The following is an 18,358-nucleotide window of genomic DNA, read 5'->3' on the forward strand; positions in this document are numbered from 1 at the left end:
TTCCCCCCTTATATCCTCCGACAATACACAAATCCCCCCACACACCCCCCTGATCCTCCAAAACCCTGTTTCCACTGCCTTAGCCCCTGCGTCCCCTGTTTCATCCCCTCTTTCCCTTACAGCCACAACCCACAGCCCAGTCCCCATTGCTGATCCTAACCCTGCCCCCACTTCCTCACTCCCTACCCCTAAAAGTCCTGTCTCCATAGAAACCGAAATTCCTATTGTTATAAATGAGAGACAAAAGTCTCGATATTCAGCAAAATTTTGAATTGCTTTATTTGATATAGAAAGAGCAAGCAGCGCGCTGGGGAACGCGAGAGGTCACCGCTCACTCCACGCTCCACCGAACCTTGGTTTGCAGCCTCTTCTTAGACTGTGTGTTCTCATTGTAATCAATAATTTTTGGGGTTTTTTTGCTGTCATAATTTTGCTAGGTAAGCAGTGGTGGTCGAATAAACATCCTTACACAAATTCACAAAGCCTTTGGGTGATAATCAGTCACAGATAGCCATCTGGTCCTTGTAGATAACCACCAGAGAAGTCCTGGAAGTCTGGTCCTTGAGATAGGCAGCACTGATCAGACAAAGGCAGGAAGGGCTTTTTGGGAAGTCCGATTTCGCAAGCTGGTAGCCGATACAACTTATTTGAAAAACATAATATAACATAATGTAATGTAACATAATACAACATAATATAACATAACAAGGTGTTTTTAAACAGAATTATTTAATCATGTAATTTCCTTTATCTAGTGTCCATGCTTCATTTCAGAGCTTAGCATTCTGGTTTATGCAAACCTCAATGCTTTTGTGATTAACACGAATCTTCTATCAATTGTCACACTATCCACACACAAGGTCACACACACATAGACACCTCTCCAACTTTTCACCCCGCTCTGCCCCTAAACCAATACCTGCCTTCCCAAACCCCACATCCGGTCCCGAACACCCCCCATCCTCCTCAACCCGAAGACCCCCCCCGTTTCCAACCCCATAACGCAGCTGCAACGCAGCGCAGGCACCCCCCACCCCACACAAACTCACCTCCCGGCAGCTGCCTCCCTGCCCCCCCACTCAACACGTCCCCCACAGCTGCCTGTAACCCAGCCACGGACCCTCTGCCCAGCCCCCCCACACACCGGCACCCTCACAAAATACACACTCCTTTGTTCACACAAGCGCTGACTCCCCTAACCTTGAAAATCCTCCCCTCCCCCTTCTGTGCTCCGAAATTGTCCGCCCATGCCTCATCTGCCCCCTCCATCTCCTCCCCCCTTCGGCATCCCACCTCCGCGTGGGCCCCCTGCTATCTCTTTCTCCTCAGCACCACCCCTCCCCCCAACAACTGATAACGTAACTATAGAAACTTCCTTTGCTACACAGTTTTCAAACTCCACCCTTCACACAGAGAGTTTTCCACTCCCCCAAGCTGTCACTCACCCGCTGTAAGGGTCACTCCGAAGTTCCCCTCGATTTTGCCTCCTGACCATCGCAAGGAGATCTCGAGGACCCCCACCCAGGCTGACTCCGAACAATGGTTTCCTGGCCTGGCCAAGGTGGATGCTTGCCGAGTGACTGTGTGCTGGTGTGTTGTGTTCACTGGACTGTGCTGTCATGGCACCAGAGGTTGTGTTGTATCAACTGAGGACTGCTTGACAGTTCCTGTCTCCTGCAGCACCACACAATGGTCCATAAATCTTCCCACCTCTTGGCCAGAGGCCACTCGCTTTGGAGAAGGACTATAAAAGAGCGACCCTCTGGAAAAGACCCTTTGAGATTTCTCCACTGATGAAGACCCATCTACCCCCTGGAGAAGACCCCTGAGATCTCCCCACGGACGAAGACTCATCTATCGGATGACCCGAGAGGACGCCCGTCTCGTCTGTTGGTAGCTATTTTCCCATCCCCTTCTTCCCTTCCCCTCTCCCTATACTTTGTTTCCTATATCTCTCCCCTTTACCATAACTGAATTGTTGGCATTTGATGAAATGCATTGCTGTTGTTGAATAAACTGATTTTGTCCCCTGCATTTTGCCTGTTTGCACCTTTAAGATCAAAAGAACCATCACGACCCCCTCTCTGCATTAATAGCGGATCGTGACATTAAATTGGCGTCACGGACAGGCTCTTCTGGCAGACAGAAAGGATGCAAGGTTGTCTATAGTCTGTATCAGGGGAAGGAAGTCTTACTCCAGCCACACCTAGCTGGCCACCTTGGATGGGTGAGCCTGTCTAGAAAGCAAGGGGGGTTTTTCTGATTTCCCGCAGACTGCAGACACCTTGGTGTGGAGCATCCCCAGACTCACTTGAGGGCTCTGTCGTCAGAATTTCACAAAAGATCTACTGGTGCAAAAGGCGGGACACTGTTTTTGTTGTTGTTGTTGTTGTTTTTTATGATGTGTGACTACTTGGTGTAGTGAAGAGACAACCTGGTGTTTCGTAACTAAGGAGTGCCTTCCAAGTAGTTTGGTCTCTTCACCCGCACAGGGAAGAGAAGGGGGGGGGGCACACAGTGAAAGCTGTTTCGTTGTGTGTGGTAACTTAAGCAATAGACCTCCCTGTTGTGTTTTTTTTCTATCCCTTCACAAAAAGACTGAGAAGTCCACTGTAACAGATAAAGCTGCATTTTATGCCCTATTAGTTAAGTATAGAGCCAGGCCGTCCCAAGGTGGGGAGGAATGGGTGAGCAATAATTGGTTCAATCTGGAGAATGTGATTGATAGAATATGTTCTTTGCAACATGAGTCAAAGTTTAAACTGGGCAAAAATAAAACCATGCTCTGCTCAGTTTTGGGAGCTTGTCTTACGGCAGCCATAGAAACTCGCTCTAAGCGAGTTAGTTACAAAAGTACAATTATAGATTCTTTGCAAAATCTTGTTCAAATTTTGCAGAAACAATTAGATCAAGAAAGTAATGAGAACCATTTGTTGCGAGATGAAAATAATTTACTACAGACTGCCCTAAGAGAAGAACGTGCCCAAAAATCAAAGCAGAATGAAACACACACAGAAACAGAGGAGAAGGAAATTGTTCACATTAATCAAATTTATCCCCAAAAGGAGTTAACTATAATGAAAAATTTTGGGGAACACTGCTGTCTGAAATTGAGACCTGTGGTTAAAACACAATATACTTATCTTGCTCCTGATGACTTTGAACCAAACATATCTACAAAAGAAATCCCATATTCTGCCACTGAATTAGCAAAACTGAAAAAAGAATATGGGCTACTCCCTCATGAAAAAGAGACTGAATATGTATTTCGAGTGTCTCTTACTGAGAGAGATCAGATTAAATTATCAGAAAGCGAAGCTAGTGGGTATTGGGGACATGGGGTTTTCTTAACAACCGGAGATAAGAGCTACCCATGGTCCTTGACCCAACGTGCAGCTTTTTGGGCTGGGAGGCTTAACCCCTTGGAAAGGGGAGACCCTATAGCTTTAGTTGGTAGTCCCGACCAACTTTTGGAAAACATTCACAAAGCTGCTTGCCTGCAAATGATACATGAGAAAAAACTGACTACCACCTATGAATCACCTATGCAATTGCCTGTGATGCCTGAAATCATGACCCCTTTAATTCGTGGTCTCCCAGAAACACTCAAATCTACCGCAATTCTCCTTCAAAAAACTATCGCATCCATGACACCTGTAGAAAGATTAGATAGAGTTCTTGGAAACTCACGTGAGCGATCTGGTTCCGTGGACTCTTTCCCTCCCTATGAAACCCCTTCTAGACTGACTCCAGAGTCTCCTGACAATAACCGTAAAGTTTGGACATGGAGAGAAGTTGCAGAGGAATTGTTGAATTACAGCAAGAAATATGGACCCGTAAAAGTCCCAGAGGATAAAGTGGAGAAAACTAAAGGTGTTAGACACATTGTTTCTCCTAGTGATAAGCCAGAAAAGGGGAAATTGAATACTCCCCGTCAGTACTGGTGGTCGTTGGGGTTAAAAAAACACTTGACAAGTTGATAAAAATTGTTGTGAATTGGCATTGCCCTAAGATCCTTACATCAAACTCTCCTACTGTCCAGCCTAGTGCACCTCCTCCTCCACCAGTTGTGGTCAGTGAGTCAAACTTAACCCCTCCACAGATTCTGGGCAGTGAGCCAAATCAATCTCCTCCACAGGTTCTGAGAGCTGAGTCAGAGTTTTCTCCTTCTCAGTTTTTGGGAATGGAACTGAAACGGCTTCAGAAGCAGGGAAACTAGAAACCCCGTCTCTCGTGGGTGGGCAGAGGGATGGGAGGGAACTGGTTATTCATTAGAATGCTCACCAGAAATCCTAATACTCGGGACCTCCTGATAACAGCAATAGTTGGTCCTAAAAGGGCACCTGTGACCTTTGTGCTTGACACTGGAGCCCAAATTTCTGCATTAACAAGAAAAGCTGCCCAGAAATGTGGAGTTGTTCCAACAAGGAGACAATGCTTTGTTCTCAATGCCTTGGGAACCACAGAAGCTATGGATATAGCTCTGATAAAAATCTTACTACCTGGAGAGGAGAATTTGTTACTTATTAAAATTGTAATTGGAGATATTCCAAATGATTTATTAGGAATGGATGTCCTTGCTGGGAGACAGTGGGAAGACGAGGAGGGTTGTCTCTGGTCCTTTGGCACACCACGTTTTAATATTAATCTGCTCCAAACCGCACCTTCCTTACCTTTCAGTAAAATTACTAATGTGAAACAATACCCACTTCCCACTGGTGCCAAAGAAGGAATCAAGCCAGTTATTCAGGACCTGAGAGATCAGGGAGTGATAATTGACGCTCATTCTCCCTTTAACTCTCCAGTGTGGCCGGTCCATAAACCTAACGGAAAGTGGAGGCTGACAGTAGATTTTTGCAGACTAAATGCAAACACAGATCCTCTCACAGCAGCTGTCCCAAATTCAGCTGAACTGATAACTTCAATTCAGGAGAAGGCTCATGCAATCATGGCAGCTATAGATGTCAAAGGCATGTTCTTTATGATACCTATACAGCCAGAGGGCATGGACCGTTTTGCCTTCACATGGGAAGGACAGCAATACACCTTCACTAGGCTTCCTCAAGGGTACAAACACTCCCCTACTCTAGCCCACCATGCTTTAGCACAGGAATTAGAAAAGATACCCAAACCTGACAATGTAGCTGTCTATCAATACATTGATGATATTCTGGTGGGGGGAGATGAAATAGAAGTAGTGGGGGATACCCAACAGAAAATAATCTCTCATCTGGAAAGCCTTGACTTACAAATTCCCCCAGAGAAAATTCAAAAACCTTCTCAGGAGGTGAAGTTTTTGGGAATTTGGTGGAAAGGAGGTATGACATGTATTCCACCTGATACCCTAACCTCCTTAGATCAAATTAAAATGCCTGGATCCAGGAAAGAGCTTCAACAAGCTCTGGGATTATTAGTGTTTTGGAGAAAACACATCCCTGATTTTTCAATTATCGCCAGACCTCTTTATGACTTGCTGAGGAAAGGGGTAAAATGGGGTTGCACTCCTTCTCAGGAGGAAGCACTACAACTGCTGATTTTTGAAGCAACTGCACATCAAGCTTTAGGCCCTATTCATCCCACAAATCCTTTCCAGGTAGAATGGGGATTTGCCACCTCGGGGTTGTCAGTGCACATATGGCAACGAGGCCCAGAAGACCCTACAAGGCCTGTTGGTTTTTATTCTCGTGGTTTTAAAGATGCTGAAAAAAGATACAATACCTGGGAAAAGGGGCTTTTTGTTGTTAGCATAGCTCTCATGGAAGTGGAGAAAATTACACGTCAGCAACCAATTGTATTAAGAGGCCCTTTCAAAGTTATTAAAACAGTCACCAGCGGGACCCCTCCCCCTGACGGGGTGGCCCAGAGACCCTCAGTTAGGAAGTGGTATGCCCAGATAGAACATTACTGTAACATCTTCTCTGTAACAGAAGGAGCTGTAAAAAATCTGGCTATACAAGAAACTGAGAACTTGGCTAGCAGCCATCACAAACCTGCCCCAGTAATTAAAGTGGCCCCTCCTTTCTCCCCTGAACAATCAGTGAATTCTTGGTTTACTGATGCTTCTGCTAAACGAGAGGGAAAGGTGTGGAAATACAGGGCAGTAGCTCTCCATACTTCATCTGGTGAACGAATTATTACTGAGGGAGAAGGCAGTGCTCAGGTTGGTGAGCTGATTGCTGTATGGAGTGTTTTCAAGCATGAGGCACATAATACCTGTCTTGTTTGTATTTACACTGACTCCTATGCTGTGTTTAAAGGATGTACAGAGTGGCTTCTTTTCTGGCAGCAAAATGATTGGGAAGTCAACAGAATCCCAGTATGGCACAAGGAAAAATGGCAAGAAATTCTAGATATAACAAGTCAAGGGAACTTTGCTGTGGGGTGGGTGGCTTCTCATCAGACAGATGGAAATTTAGCTGGTGAGTGGAACAATGCAGCTGATGAGTCAGCAAGACTAAGTCCCCTGAAATGGGAACAAATTACAGAGGACTGGGAGCACCTGTTAGAATGGCTGCATATAAAAAGACAACATACAGGTGCGAAAGATTTGTACAAAGAAGCCCTTGCTCGTGGCTGGCCTGTCACCAGGGAAATGTGTAAAACATGCATATCAGCTTGTGAGCAATGCCCAGACGACTAGAAAGGCATCCTTTGGAAGATGACCCTTTGCACTTAAGGAAAGGTAAAGGCTTATGGGACGCGTGGCAGGTAGATTATATCAGTCCCTTTAAGAAGTCTGGTGGTAAACATTTCGTGCTGGTAGGAGTGGAAATAATATCAGTGTTAGTCCAAGCTGAAGCCTTTAATAGAGCTACAGGAGAAAACACTGTTAAGGCATTACAAGAATGGTTTGGAACTTTTCCAAAGCCACAGGAGATTCAATCTGATAATGGGTCTCACTTTACTGGTAAAGTAGTACAGGAATGGGCAAGGGAGGAAGGAATAAAGTGGACTTTTCACACCCCCTATTACCCTCAAGCCAACGGGATTGTAGAAAGGACAAATGGTCTTCTGAAGCGACTCCTAAAACCACATGAGGGAAGTTGGGATCTTCGATTATGGCAAGCTGTGAAAGGTATAAATGATAGATGGGGGGTAAACGGGTGTTCCAAAATAACTGCTTTTTGTCCAAAAGCCCCGAGTATCATTCCTGCGCTATGGGGACCTAATGATCCTAAAAATCCAGCCCATTACCCTGGGCAACCTGTTTTAGTAAACCTCCCTACTGTAGGAGAAGTACCACTAGTACTAAAAGCTCCTCTGAATAAATATGCATGGGTAGCCACCAATGCTCTGGGAAAGGAGCATCGGATAAGTACCCGTTGGATTGTTCCATCATTTTTACCTCCTGCCTCTTGGTGGCAGACTCTGTTGTGTTTACTTTTCACAGAAGAACACCAAGGGACATGAGAACCGGACAAACCATGATCACCTTTTTGATACTTCTCTGTATCCTACCACAACACCATGGCCAAAACTCGGCTGAGTGGCCGTGGTCTGAAGCTTCCATCAGATATACCAGTGCTCTAGGACCCTACCCCAGAGATCGTCACCCAAGCCTTGCGACCGTAGTACTGCACAATTCTGAGGTATACTGTTCAAGTGGCTGGGGTTGGGACAAAAAAGACTGGGCTAGGGTACTAACGGGAACAATTGGTGAAGAAATTAAGGTAGGATGCACAAAAGTGGAAAAATCCCTTCATGAGAAAGCCACCACCATTGCAATGGCCGGGAATTACTTAAAATCAGATATAACTAGTAGCTTGCACCCTAACATCATGGCAGGTCTCTGCCCCATGACAGTATGGACATGTAAAAAGCAAGTCCCCCTAATACTGTGCTGTGGCCAAAGGAAGGTTGGTAACTATACCTTGGACCCTGACGCCAACAACTTCAAAGTTACAAAGCTTTGCGCGGATGAACTTACTGACTGTTAGCATAACTTTACTTTAACCAGATCAACCTATGTAACATGCTCCTGGCAGAATGACACAACAGATGAGTCCAGCTTAAAAGGTCTGACCTATAGATTCAAAATAAATGCTGTAGAAAAACCCACACTGACCGCAGTAGTTATATACCATGGTGTAAGCACCCCCCTAGTGTTGGATGACAAAAACAAGGTTTTTCCTCCTTTCGTGGTGACACAAGGTGATGATGTTGCAATAACTTGTAAATTAGTGGCTGGATCCCTCACCGAACCTGCATACAGTTATGGCATAGGACCCCATGGCCGGACATAATATTGTAGAACCCAAAATCAAGACTGTTGGCTAAATTTAACTACTATACAATTTTCCTATAAAATCATGTGTGGAAAAAACAATACAAAATACTGGGGGGAACTTGATGTTAATGTTGTAACACCTACCACCCAACCACCAGTTGTGTTGAGTCCTACGATTTTTCAGTTTGGACCATATGTAATTAGAAAAACTGGCAAACAACAAATATTGTTTAATCCGGCATGGTCTCTCAAACAAATCAAATTGCTGATGCAAAACAATGTCTCAGAAGTTCAGCCAGTTTGTTCACCCTTGCTGCAGACTTCTTTTGAGGGATGGACAATCTGGTTGCGAAAACGGATTCCTTCTAAAAAACGAATGGCAAGAGACATAACCGGTGTTGTGGGAACAGGATTGGGAATTTTGAATAGCATCAATTCGGAAGTACTAATGAATAAATTGGCTACCACAGCGGGAGATGTAACCAAATTACAATGGCCCCTGCAAACAGCCTTAACAGCTTTGGGGACCCAACAGTGGTTGTTATCAAACATATTACCAAGTTGGGAAAAGGTAAATGTAAATGACCACAAATTGATAATCGATGCACTTGGTACTACACAAAATAACATCTCTTTGGCTCTCAGTTGTATCCAGGCCCAGTTGTGGATACAGTCAGTTGCTGCTTTAATTATAAGAGAAGGTGAGGAAGGCACTTTTCCCACTGAAATTCGAAAAATAGTCTGGGACAGTGCCTCCGATTTTGAAAAAGAATTCCAGTCCTGGTGGAACTTAGTAAATTTTACCTATGACCCCAGTACAAACACAGCCACAGCCTTTGCACTGACTATACGTAATGCTTCAGTGCATTCAATATTCCCCATCATTGCATTAGGTTTGAATCATGATGGAGCTATTCTCCATCCTTTCGAGCATAGGGAATGGGCCCGTCAAATTGGTGGGAAGTGGCAAACAGTTAATTTGGAAACTTGCATTGTCCGGGAACTACAAGGGTTTATCTCTGAAAGTAATGCAATCAGAGCTCAAGATATCTGCTTGGACACAGAACAGAATGTTTGTAATTTTGGAATTCATCCAAACGAGATTCCTGAAACAGTGCTGGTATATGTAGGCAATGGATGTGCATGCTTTAGAATTGCTTGTGATAGTGTTTTCATAGAAAATTTGGTAGTGAATACTAAAAATCATTCAAACTTTTGTGTCTGTAACTTTACTAGGATTTCAGGATGTGATTTTTCCTATGTATCCCCAGTTACTTCTTACCATCTTTTGCAGTCAAATTACACACTGATCTATCATCTCTTCCCCACTCCAATTGGAATGAACCTCTCTCTGGTGAAGCAATTGTTGCTCCACCAAGATCTGATCGAAATTTTGGAGAGGATCAAGAAAAACGGACAGAAAACTCTAATAGCTGTTCATCACAATGTGGAAAAAATACATCGTGTTTTGGAAAGGGTAAAGACAGATGCTGAACACAGGTGGTGGGATACTCTATTTGGGTGGTCACCTACTGCTACAGGTGTCCTGAACAAATTGTGTCATCCCACCATTGTTCTTTTGATTTTGGTTTTAATTGGTTTTGTTTTATCAGCAATCCTATACATTATGAGTTGGAGAATAATGAAACAGTTAGCACAATTGACATCTGTGATAGATCTATCCAGATCAGTCACTGTTGACATCCCTAGGGTTATTGACACAAGATTCTAAATAGGATAAAATATGATTTTTAACTTTAATTGATTATCTTTTAATTGCAATTAAAATTGTTTAATCAAAAATTTGCTTTCTTTGTAATTAAAAATTGATTTATTGCTAATAAAAAATTGAAAAATTAAAGAATTGAACAAATTGTTTAAAATTGTTAGCAATCAAAAAATTGAATATAATTGATTTGCTTTGTTTTCCTTTTTTCTCCTTTTCCTTATCCTTTCCCTTATCTTTTTCCTACTTTCCTGTCTCTGTTTTCCGGGATACGCGACCAACTTGGACGAGTCCTGAAGACGCCACAACTGAAGACTTCGCAACAACTCTACAAAGGGGCGCTCTTGACGACGATCGTGAGTCACGGGGTGGTGAAATGGTCGCTCCGAAGTTCCCCTCGATTTTGCCTCCTGACCATCACAAGGAGACCTCGAGGACCCCCACCCAGGCTGACTCCGAACAATGGTTTCCTGGCCTGGCCAAGGTGGATGCTCGTGACTGTGTGCTGGTGTACTGTGTTCACTGGACTGTGCTGTCATGGCACCAACCAGAGGTTGTGTTGTACCACCAACTGAGGACTGCTTGACAGTTCCTGTCTCCTGCAGCACCACACAATGGTCCATAAATCTTCCCACCTCTTGGCCAGAGGCCACTCGCTTTGGAGAAGGACTATAAAAGAGCGACCCTCTGGAAAAGACCCTTTGAGATTTCTCCACTGATGAAGACCCATCTACCCCCTGGAGAAGACCCCTGAGATCTCCCCACGGACGAAGACTCATCTATCGGATGACCCGAGAGGACGCCCGTCTCGTCTGTTGGTAGCTATTTTCCCATCCCCTTCTTCCCTTCCCCTCTCCCTATACTTTGTTTCCTATATCTCTCCCCTTTACCATAACTGAATTGTTGGCATTTGATGAAATGCATTGCTGTTGTTGAATAAACTGATTTTGTCCCCTGCATTTTGCCTGTTTGCACCTTTAAGATCAAAAGAACCATCACGACCCCCTCTCTGCATTAATAGCGGATCGTGACACCCACCCACCTCTGTAGCCCAGCCCCTCTCAGCTCACACAGCTCCTCTATTTTCGCACCCCAAACCCCATTCCCTTGGCGACCGTCCCTCACCCCTCTCTATCCCATCCCCCATGCCATGCACAGTCTGTCTCCCTTAGCTCTAGTATTCCCCAAGTTACACAAACAAGTCTCAACACCTAGCCACAAAACCCTGTGTTTTCCCTCTGCTCCTTCTCCTGTCCCAGTTCCGTCCACGAATCCACTCGTGCCCCCAATGAACATCCCCGCTCTCCCCAAAATCCCTCTTCCCCCCGATAGCACGGTCCCACGGCATACCCATTCTCCGAGGCCCGTCCTGTGCCTTCCTAACGACTCCCCCTGAGCGGCAGCCCCACACCCACCCATCCCCCAGCACGTCTCGGATTTCAACTGCACCGCCTGTGCAGCTCCCCCGCTGCAGCAAAGGTGCTCGGCTGACACAACTGCCACTGCTGCTCCAGCGCCACCCTGTGGCTAAACCATGCAGTGCACCCACACACATCCTTTTACACGTTCAGACCCCTTCCATCCCCCCCAAGCCCCCCTCCTCCAACCTTCCCCCCGGTTTCTAAAAAGCCTGAACAAGATGCTACTCTTCCTCTGAATACAGCGACAGTGATAACACTGCCTCTGATTCAGAAGAACCAGATATATGGGCCACTGCAAAGTTACAAGCAATTAGCCCAAAGAATCTCTGCCTTTCCTGTGATTTATAAACGAGGACGCAGAGGAGGATCCTCAAACAGATCAGAATGGCAATCAATTGACATGAAACAAGTAACAGAATTGGCAAAAATTGCAAAAGAACACGGCAGATCAGCACACATTTTTAGAAATTTTTTAGAAGCCTTTTTTGCTGCTTTTGTGATGGTTCCCCATGATCTCAAAAATCTAGCTACTTGCCTTCTGTTGCCAGCCGAATTTACGTTATGGGAAAGGCATTGGAAAAAACAATTAAAAATACTATCTGATAAGTATTCAAAAGATCCCAATCGACAGAATTTTACTGTTGAACAACTCTCTGGTGAAAACCAATTTTCTAAACCCTCAGAACAAGCAAACTCTCTTCCTGAAGAAACGCTGCAGGACATTGCTAATACAGCAAAAACTTCATTCCTCCTTACCCCTGACGACTCTCTTCCTAGCTTGCATTTTTCCAATATCAAGCAGGGAATAGACGAGACTTTTATAAAATTTGTAGACAGGCTCAATGATGCTCTTGAAAAACAAATTGAGAGCACAGAAGCGCAAAAGGAACTTTTAAGAAAACTTGCTTTCAGCAATGCAAATGAACAATGCAAAACCATTTTAAGAGCTTTACCTATAGACACCGATCCCACCATCGAGCAGATGGTGGAAAGCTGCACACGCCACATGTCCACTGAAAACACAGTGGCCAAAGCAGTTGCCAAGGGCATTGCTGATGGAGTTTCTGGAGCCTTTGCAGCGATGGTCTCCAAAGACAATGCTCGTTGTTTCTACTGTGGGGAACTTGGACATTTTATCAGAGACTGCTCAAACAAACCACCCACCCAAAACCCCCACAACAGCTACCACAAACCCCAAAGGCAACAAAAACAACAGCAGCCAAAAAATTTCCAACACAGCCCGGTCTCAGCTCTGGGCACAGACAACAAACCAAAAGCTGCCTTCCACCCAGCCCCAATGATGACAAGCGAGCAACATCAAACCCCATCGTCCTCGAAAATTCCAAACTACATCAGGCAGACCCAACATTTGGCGAGATTTCAATGGGAACCCGGCGCCAACTGGTGACTGTTTTGTCTTTAAATATTACAGATGAAATATTTTATCATATCCCTACAGGAAAGTATGGACCACAAGATGGTCCTTGGGACATTTTAATCCTCAGTGACAGTTTCCATGGTCCACCACAAATTTCTGCTTTACCTGAAATACAAACCATAGCACCTGGAAAAGAAATCTTTGTCCAATTGTGTTGCACAGACACTCCCTTTTTTCTTCCACAGAAAACACCTATAGCACAAGCCTTCCTACTTCCAAAAAATCACATGGAACTGATCCCTCTCAACCCTACAATAATGTGGGCACAAATTATGGGTCCAAACAAACCCATCCTCGAGTGCAACCTTTTCTGCTACGGGGAAAAAAATCAGAAACCAGGAATGATAGACACCGGCACTGACGTCACCGTCATTGCCCACTCGGAATGGCCACCGCACTGGGAACTTCAGCCTGTAGCAGGCATGCTGGCTGGAATTGGGGGAGTTGCTGTTTCCATGAGAAGCAGATGCAATGTCATCATCGAAGGGCCTGAAGGAAAACTGGCAACCATCCGACCATTCGTGGTAAGAGCCCCAATCACCCTATGGGGCAGAGATGCCCTAACCCAATGGGGGGCTTCTCTCCAAGTTCAAAGTCGGGATTTTTGATGTGGGCCATTGAAGTGCGCACTGTCCCGCTGACTCCTCGTCTCACCTGGAAGAGTGATGAACCCCAATGGCAGGAACAGTGGCCCCTTTCAGAGGTCATACTGTGTGCATTGCAAGCCCTCGTTGAAGAACAGCTGGCAAAAGGCCACATTGTTGAATCTAACAGCCCGTGGAATTCTCCAGTTTTCATCCTGAAAAAACCTGGAACTGACCGGTGGAGACTTCTCCAAGACCTTTGCAAAATCAACGACATCATTGAAGACATGGGTCCTCTCCAGCCTGGACTTCCCTCCCCATCAATGCTGCCTCGACACTGGACACTTGTTGTCATTGACATCAAAGATTGTTTTTTCAGCATCCCATTGCATCCCCAAGATGCACCACGGTTCGCCTTCTCCGTCCCTTCTTTCAACAGAGAAGCTCCTCTCAAAAGATATAATTGGCTCTTCCTTCCCCAAGGACTCAAAAACTCTCCAACTATCTGCCAATGGTGCGTCGCACACATCCTTTCTCCTGTTCAAGAAGAATTCCCAGAAGCAATCATTCATCACTACATGGGCGACATCCTAGTTTGTGCATCAGAAAAAACCTACTTAGAAAAAGCTGTCAAAACAACCATTCAAACCATAGAAAAAGCAGGATTTGAAATCCATGAAGACAAAGTACAGTACACCAGCCCCTGGAAATATCTAGGACTTTTAATCCGAGAAAGGACCATTGTTGTGTTATGTTGTTTAATGTTAATTTTCCTTCTGTGTTGATGGTTCATCCCAGTTTCTTTCCCCTAAGTTAAGTGCATAATGGTTTTTCCCTTTCCCACCCTTGTCCTAGTCAGTCATCCTAAACCCCTCCCCTTTATCTGGAACCTTCCCTGTCCCTCACCCTAAACCCTGCCCCACGGGATGTCAATCCTTTGTAGCCCCTCCCTTTGTTCTAGAAGTTTCGGTGTCAAGCATTCCCTCTTGTATTCATGATTGGTTATATTGTATGTATCCCCACCCTCGGTTTACCTTATTGGCTCAATGTACCCCTTTCCCCGCCTTCTGTACCTCCCCCCGTTAACCGTTATTGGCCAGAGTTTTGTGCCTTCCCCTTGCTCCTCCCCCGTACTTAAGCCGGTGTAGAACCCATTCTAACTGCCTTTTGCGGTTCCCCCTCCCAACCTCCGGACTTGTTACCTTTTCCTTCAATAAATCCCTTCCCCCAGAACCGTAAAAGGTCTCTCCTGCGACTCTTTATCCCTCCCTGACGACTCGCCCAGGCGTAGCTGTTGCTACACCCCTTCTTCGGCTCCCGGAGTGGTGCCGGGGAGGGGCCACTCACCGACGTAGGCTTCCCGGAGCTAGCCGGTAGCCCAGGTGAGGTGGGCAGTGGGTGGAAGAAACGTCAGTTTGGCGCCCAAACGCGGGGCCACTTCGCCAGTGACCCCACGAAGAGCCTCTAAGATCTGAGGATCGGAGGCGTTGCGCGTCGACTACCCCGGTCAGAGCAGGCCAGGTCGGCAGCGCTCCCGGGGAGAAGGTGGCAAACCTCGGCGCCCGGAAGATCACTTTCGAGGGAGGGACTTTCTGTTACAGCTCCTGTTCCAGAGGTCGAGGGAGCAGGTAGGTATCCCCCAACAGGGTATAGGGGGGCTTACCATAGGCGGGGAGGGGGTGTGCCCTAGGTGTGGGGGCCCGTAAAAACACCCCTTCCTTTAGTCCCTGAGGGTGGGGGACTCACTGGCCCTGGGACCCGTTTTCTCAGGTTTTTCAGTTTTCCTTTGCTGCAGTGGGAGAGTGAGTTCTGCTGTGTGGGTAGACACACTATAATGGGCGCAAAGCTGTCCACACAGCAGCGGGAGATGTTTTTCCAAGTTGTGGGTACCCTGGAGGGAGGGAAAAAAAAGTTTTCATGGGGTTTGTTAAAGAAGTTTATAAAATGGCTTGCTTCCCAATTCCCCGGGGTGTCACCTCAGCAAATGGGGTCGGTCCAATTTTGGGAACTAGTAGGACAAAGGCTCATGGCATTGAGCAATCAGGATGACACCTCTGTGGATCGGTTTTTCAGTTTATACATTCAAATTCGTACAGCGGTAAAAGAAAAGGCGGGGGGGGGGGGGGGGGCGCGCGGCCCCGCCCTGCCAGGCGAGGGCGGGGAAGGGAAGCAAGCCATCCCAGGTTCCCCCAGTTGTTCCCCCCTCTCCTAACCCTCGTTCCAATCCCTCTTCCCCTGCATCGGGGGATCCGAGACGGGCAGCTCGGCAACGATCGCAGGCGAGCCTGGCCAGGGAGACCAGCTGCTGCTCGCCTGGCCCCTCTCGGTCCTCCCGATACCCGAACCCCGGCGGCAAGGCGCCAGCCGTCAGGGAGCCTTCCCCTACTCCCTCTTCCCGCAGTTCCATCTCTCTCAGTTGCACCCCGAGTTCTACCCCGAAACCTGTTTTAAAGAGTTGTAAAGTTTGTAAATGTACCCCAAAACCCTCCCCCGCTCCTATCCCAGGCTCTACCCCAAAAACCCCGAAGTCAGTCAGGTTCCAGACACCCCCCCCCGGAGCCTCAAATGGCGTCCCGGACTCCGGCACACATGATGGCGCCGGCCACGTGGCGTGGCCAGTCCCTTATGCTCTGGCTCCTTCCCAGAATCCCTTCCTCACTGATCTGTGCCCTCCTCCGACTGTGGCTCCGCCCCCTACCCCGTGTCCCAACCCCTTTCTGTTCCGGCCTCCTTCCCCCAGTCCTGCCCCTGTCTCCGCCCACGGGAGGGGTGTTCCTCCTCCCCAGGCTCCTCCTCCTCCTCCTACTAAAACTCCTCCTCTTACTCCACCCCCAGAGAGGCAGCCCCCGAGCTCAACAGGTCCCGCCCATCACCATGAATGTTGCCAGTGTTCTGGCTCCTCCTCGGTAAGCGGTCCCGCCCCTCCGCTTCCGACTTCCGATTTCCACACCCCCCTTTCCGGTTCCCACACTCCAGAAACCGGAAGTGACAGTCCAGGGGATCGGAACCCGGAACCAGAGACCACACTCATTGCTGCTCTGGTTTTTTATTCTCGGCAGAGGGGTATTCCTAATTGGCGGCCATTTGAATACTCCCATAAAAAGGAGCTGTGTAAGGCACAGAAGGAGTTTGGGAGAAAGTGAATATTTTAAAGGCTTATTGGAAGCAACTTTCTCCTCCAATATCTTGGTCCCTAGCGACTTGAAAGGATTGTTTAAATGTCTCCTCCTATCAATTGAATACAGATTGTGGGAGGACACATGGAAAAGGATGCTAGGGGAACTCCTGCCTGAGCTCTTACAGACCCCCAAGTGCCCCGTTGACGCAGACCAAAAGCCGATCACGATGGATCATTTGTGCGGCGAAGGGCAGTGGTCCCAGGCGGAAGCACAGGCAGAAAAAATCCCAAAGCCTGTGATTTTAAAAATTCAAGCTGCTGCCGAGAAGGCATTCATGGTGATGCTGACCACTGAGCCCCGTGTCCACTATGCCTCCATCAAACAGGGGACGGCAGAACCTATCATTGAGTTCGTGGAGAGGTTAAAGATAGAAATTGAAAAGCAAGTGAAAAACCAGGACACCCTAGAAGAACTAATAATCGAAATGATAAAGTTAAACGCTAACGATGCATGTAAATGGGTTATAACATCTCTACCTCTCTACCCTGAGCCGTCTCTCCAACTTATAGTGGAGGCCTGTGTCAAGCGCGCAGTTGTGACAGCGCCACCTATTCCCACCAGAGGAGGAGTGAAGGTGGCAGCGATGACTGCAGCTGCAAAGACTTTCCCTGTGCGCTGCTTCCTTTGCAACCAGCTTGGTCACATCGCGCGCGTGTGCCCTCTTAGAAATAAAATCGATAACGGGCAGGGCAGGGGGAGGCGGGAGGAAACACAACAGACCATTGTACCCCAGCAGCTCTCCATTCAAGACGACCCAAAAACTTTAAGAGACCTACACAGCCTGTGTGGATCCATCAACTGGATCCGCCCCCTACTGGGACTCACAACAGAAGACTTCGCCCCTCTGTTCAACCTCCTCCATGGCAACAAGGACCTGGACTCCCCACGCACACTCACCCCAGAAGCCCGACAATCCATCATCAAAGTTCAGGAAGCCCTGTCCTCACGTCAAGCACACAGATTTGAGCCAAATCTGCCTTTCCAGTTCGTCATTTTAGGAAAGGCCCTTCGCTTCTATGGACTGATTTTTCAATGGGACCCTCAACTCACAGACCCCTTGTTGATCCTTGAATGGATTTTCACAAGCAATCAGCCCACAAAGACAATTACCACGTTTCAGGAAATCATGGCACATTTGATAAACAAGGCCAGAACCCGCTTCCGCTCTCTTTCAGGGTGTGAGTTCACATGCATTTACCTGCTCCTGACCATGGGAGATTTGGAAAATCTACTCCAAACCAATGGAAAACCTTCAATTTGCTCTAGATAGCTACACAGGTCAAATTTCTATTCACATAGCACAACACAAACTTTTAATCAAAATGCAACCTTCAATCTGGTCCCATGACTTGTTCAAAGTAGATGACATCTCAAAGCTCTAGCTGTTTTTACAGATGGCTCAGGTTGCTCTCACAAGTCTGTCATAACTTGGAAAAACCCCAAAACTGACAAATGGGAATCTGATGTCCAAATTGTGGAGGGATTCAAAGACAAACCCTTTTTAACTTAGTCACAGATTCTGCTTACGTAGCTGGTATAGCTATGAGAGCAGAACATGCTTTCCTCAAAGACATTTCCAATCCAAAATTACACCAATTGATTTCTTCATTAATAACCCTCATTTCCCACAGAAAATCATCCTACCATATCATGCATGTTAGGTCACACACTGACCTCCCAGGTTTTATTACAGAGGGAAACTGGAGAGCAGACGCACTGGCCATGCCAGTCGAGACTGCAAACATCCCCAACATTTTTGCTCAAGCAAAGCTGTCACATTCAT

At 46.7% G+C, this 18,358-nt stretch overlaps 2 long non-coding RNA genes across 2 annotated transcripts; one reads left to right on the forward strand and one right to left on the reverse strand.

The window, feature by feature from the left end:
- Positions 1-255: 255 nt before the first annotated feature.
- LOC148220399 (uncharacterized) lies at positions 256-1,587 on the reverse strand. The gene is made up of 2 exons (XR_015798916.1): positions 1,446-1,587; positions 256-642 (listed from the first exon to the last, which is right to left on the reverse strand). It is a non-coding gene; the product is annotated as an uncharacterized LOC148220399 (long non-coding RNA).
- Positions 1,588-1,752: 165 nt separating this feature from the next.
- Positions 1,753-10,912, forward strand: LOC148220400 (uncharacterized). Its single transcript, XR_015798915.1, has 2 exons — positions 1,753-1,893; positions 7,391-10,912. It is a non-coding gene; the product is annotated as an uncharacterized LOC148220400 (long non-coding RNA).
- The last annotated feature ends 7,446 nt before the right edge of the window (positions 10,913-18,358 follow it).

Source organism: Sturnus vulgaris, chromosome W (genome assembly GCF_052056855.1).
Source record: "Sturnus vulgaris isolate bStuVul1 chromosome W, bStuVul1.hap1, whole genome shotgun sequence".
NCBI classification, from domain to species: domain Eukaryota; kingdom Metazoa; phylum Chordata; class Aves; order Passeriformes; family Sturnidae; genus Sturnus; species Sturnus vulgaris.